This window comes from Bison bison, unplaced genomic scaffold, assembly GCF_000754665.1.
Source record: "Bison bison bison isolate TAMUID 2011002044 unplaced genomic scaffold, Bison_UMD1.0 scf7180017864141, whole genome shotgun sequence".
NCBI lineage: Eukaryota > Metazoa > Chordata > Mammalia > Artiodactyla > Bovidae > Bison > Bison bison.
Window position 1 is genome coordinate 63,480 of NW_011494713.1, and position 4,851 is coordinate 68,330.

Genomic DNA, 4,851 nt, shown 5'->3' on the forward strand with positions numbered 1-4,851 from the left:
TTTTCCTTTTCTTTCTTCTTTTTTTTTTTTTTTTGGCTGAAATTTTCCTATATATTTCCATTATGTCATGTATTTTGTAACTATAGCTTGAATTCTGATTTCTTAGTACTCTCTGGACCAGAAAATCTGTTTTGGTTTAGATAAGCCTCATATTTGTGACACAATGATATGATCAGTGTACCTGGGGACACTCTTTTTGCTGTTTTATCATTTATATAATGTAAACTTTCTGCAAGTTTGCAGGACACAAAGACTCTCTTTTCCAAAATATTATGCAAATACTAAAGATATCTTTTCCCCTTCAAGGGCCTATGAATGTTTGCAAACATTGGAGATTCTTACAATATTCCTTTGTAGGAAGCAGGAACAGAGACTTCGGAGAGGAATGAGGTATGGAGAGCCTGGGCCTGGGAGATGACTGCATTTCAGAAAATAATAAGAGGGTGAAGCAATTAAGAAAGCAGTTGCTCCTGACATGCAAAAGGCTTTGCTGGCCCCCTAGCCAAGAGAAAGGTCCTCATTGTATGAATGTGTGCTTTCCATGGATGTGTTCTTCACTCATATGCTCAAGGATTTGCTCTAGAAGAGGAGACAACAAACATTCTGAAAAAGGTCAGATAGTAAACACTTTAGGCTTTGCCAGCCATGTATTCAGAGAAGGCAATGGCACCCCTCTCCAGTACTCTTGCCTGGAAAATCCCATGGATGGAGGAGCCTGGTAGGCTGCAGTCCAAGAGTCAGACACGACTGAGCGACTTCACTCTCACTTTTCACTTTCATGCATTGGAGAAGGAAATGGCAACCCACTCCAGTGTTCTTGCCTGGAGAATCCCAGGGACGGGGGAGCCTGGTGAGCTGCCATCTATGGGGTCGCACAGAGTCGGACATGACTGAAGCAACTTAGCAGCAGCAGCAGCAGCAGCAGCCGTGTACTGTCTCTGATGAATCTTCTTTGTTTTCTACAAACTTTTAAAATAAAAAAATGATTTCTAGCTTGATAGTGTGAACCAGACTCTCTTTGTCTGCCATAGTTTGCCAATCTCTGATTTAGAAGACAGGAGGGCAGAAAGGATGTTCCCTACCCACACTTCTAATGGTTTCCTTCATGGCTTCTTGTCTAAGCCTTATTATCTGCCCTGTCCCTAATAATATCACTTACCCATTCATTAGTGTGTGTCAGACCTTGTATCTGATATTTTAAATTCATTGCAGAATCTCATTGACCAATCCTTTGAGATAAGTACTATTATCACCTTCATTTTATCCATGGGAAAACTGAGGCTTAAGGAAGTTAAGTAATATTCCCAAGTCCCCATTGCTAATAAGTCACAGTCAAGAATCAAAAGTAAGTCTATCTGATTCCAAATCTCTCTCATTTGTTCTTTGCACTAGAACCTGACAACAGCAGCTCTTCCTCTGTGTACTTCCAATACATCCTAAATATTATCTCCATTTAATCTTCCTAAAATATCAGTTTGATTGTGACATTCTCCTGCTCACAGTGGCTCTCCATTATTTACCCAGAACAGTAAAGGCACTTCCATTTAGCTCCTGGTATGACCCCAACTTAACATCTCAGATTTATTCCCATGCCCCTATATTTTCCCAATCTTTTAGTCCTGCTGAAGTATCCTATTCATTCTCCCATCAGATGGCATGGTCCTTTGGCCACCGCCATTTTTTCCTCCAAGACCATTCTTCCTTCCCATGTCCCTTCTCCACTTATCGACCTTCTGCCTTCTCACAGGCTTAGCCCAACCTCCTTCATGAAGCCAGCCATGGACCTTTTCCCATATTAGCTATTAGCATAGCTATAGCAGTGATGGCACCTCACTCCAGTACTCTTGCCTGGAAAATCCCATGGACTGAGGAGCCTGGTAGGCTATAGTCCATGGGATCGCCAAGAGTCAGACACGACTGAGCAACTTCACTTTCACTTTTCACTTTCATGCATTGGAAAAGGAAATGGCAACCCACTTCAGTGTTCTTGCCTGGAGAATCCCAGGGATGGGAGAGCCTGGTGGGTTGTCGTCTATGGGGTCACACAGAGTCGGACACGACTGAAGCGACTTAGCAGCAGCCTGTTGCTTGCACCTCTTTCTGGGAGTTAAAACTTGGGGGCCAAATGTTTATAGAGTGTGGCTTGGACATGATCCATGCCCTTTGAAGGTCTCCTTCTTCAAAGTGGCCTTGTCTGGCCTTAGATATGCCTGTTGTTGGCACCTGTCCCCAAGTAGGACCTTCTAGCTTCCTTGCATGTTCAGTGTCTCCAGGACCTCATTTTTGTTTTATTTGATGATCTATTGCATGTCTCAAGGGCATAATTTTGCTTTAGCTAGAGATTCATTAAATAGACTTTCCAATTATTCATCACTCAAGCCCGGTCTTGCAAGATGGAAAACTGAGTTTGGCCAACTCTGACACTCCCTTCTCAGTCCCTGTCTCATGTCTTCGACTTTCTTGCTAACTCCAAGACTCACTTGCATCATGCTACCTACATTTTTAAGGTATATCAGATTTGATACACTATTTTCCAACACATTATCACATTTAACCTTTACAAAAACCTCATGAGATAAGTGGTGTAGTCTCACTTTACAAATGAATAAACTGAGGCTGGTAAGAATTAAAGAACTTGTCTACAGGTCAGTGTAATTGCTGAGCTTGAAGTTTGCCCCCAAATGCCCCTTGGGGACAAAAACCAGTAGCTCCAGACTCCCAGCCTCCTGTATTCAGAGGAATTGCCTTCAGTGCATTTTAAGTAAATGCTGTAGCCAAAATCTCAGGAGAGAAGTAGAAAGGCAGGGAGTAAGAAGGACAGGAAGCATCTGAAATTGTTTCTCCCAGCATCCTCTTGCCCATTTCTATGAGGTTCAGCCTTTCTACCCTAATATTTCACTATCATCTATCCTGGCAGATTTGCCTTTGCTACACCCCATATCCTGTAGGGACTTGTAATATGAACATTCCATTTCTGAATCTTCTGCATCAAACACCCTTAGGGTAAAAAAGTGTGTATGCACGCACATATGCATGTACACACATACGTGTGTAATAGCTCATGGGAAAACCACATGAAGTTACCCTGCAAAGTGTATGTAATTTTCACATGGTTTTGATTTTACATATCCAGGGTAAAACTGAAAAAGATGTGGCTATTGAAAAAAACAAAGTTTAAATAAAAAGAAGAAAGTGAACAAGAATGAGGTAGGAATTGAAATGACTGAAACGCTCATTCAGATTAGAAGTTAGGTCGAACTTCAGGCCCACCAACAAAAAGTGAGACAGGCTTGGGGTGAGGTGGGTTATTATGAATGGCCTGGAATGGCCAGTTTACAGCTAAGAACTTTCCTTCAGCAATCACAATGCTGTTTACAATCTCTGACATGCTTGTCTTTCATCAAAATTATCAAGTGGGTATATTTTATCTTTGAAGAAATGTGCTCAAATCATGTCTGATATTGTTTCCTTCATTTCTTCCTTTAAGAAACATTTCTTGACTTCCTTCTGTGAGTCAGCAGTCTGTTGCTGCTGCTGCTAAGTCGCTTCATTTGTGTCCAACTCTGTGCGACCCCATAGACGGCAGCCCACCAGGCTCCCCCGTCCCTGGGATTTTCCAGGCAAGAGTACTGGAGTGGGGTGCCATTGCCTTCTCCGAGCAGTCTGTTATGTGCTCTAAAGGTAAAACTGGCGGCTGGTCCAGCAGGGCAATCGGACCTCACTGTGGATAACAGAAGCCACAGCAACCCTTTGGTAAGTATGCCCCATGTGCTATTAGTTACTCCATTAATAGGCACAAATAACCCCACAAGTCCAGTTCCTCTTCTGTCTACATGGGAAATGAGGATGTTCAGGAGTTCACCTGTCCCCCTGCTCAACACTCTGTACCTCCAGGGCTCAGCCTTCTTCTACTGTGCTCTCTACGCCAGTGCTGCTTTGTATAAATAAGATGCAAGCCATGCATATAATTTTCAGTTTCTAGTAGCCGCATTTGAAAAACAGGTAAGAAGAAACAGGTGAAACTAATTTTAATTATATGATTTAGTTAACCCAATACATCCCCCAATACTATCCTATCCACATGTAAGTGTTAGTTGCTCAGTCATGTCTGACTCTACCCCATGGACTGTAGCCCTCCAGGCTCCTCTGTGGGATTCTCCAGGCAAGAATACTGGTGTGAGTTACCATTCCCTTGCTCCAGGGAATCTTCCTGACCGAGGGATAGAACCTGGGTCGCCTGCATTGCAAGCAGATTCTTTACCATCTGAGCCACCAAGGAAGCCCCCTATCCACATGAAATAAGCACAAAAACTATTGAGACAGACTTCCCTGGTGGTCCAGTGGTTCAGTTCAGTTTAGTTCAGTCGCTCAGTCGTGTCCGACTCTTTGCAACCCCATGAATCACAGCACGCCAGGCCTCCCTGTCCATCACCAACTCCCAGAGTTCACTCAGACTCACATCCATCAAGGCGTGATGCCATCCAGCCATCTCATCCTCTGTCGTCCCCTTCTCCTCCTGCACCCAATCCCTCCCAGCATCAGAGTCTTTTCCAATGAGTCAACTCTTCACATGAGGTGGCCAAAGTACTGGAGTTTCAGCTTTAGCATCATTCCTTCCAAAGAAATCCCAGGGCTGATCTCCTTCAGAATGGACTGGTTGGATCTCCTTGCAGTCCAAGGGACTCTCAAGAGTCTTCTCCAACACCACAGTTCAAAAGCATCAATTCTTCAGTGCTCAGCTTTCTTCACAGTCCAACTCTCACATCCATACATGACCACTGGAAAAACCATAGCCTTGACTAGACAGACATTTGTTGGCAAAGTAATGTCTCTGCTTTCGAATATGCTATC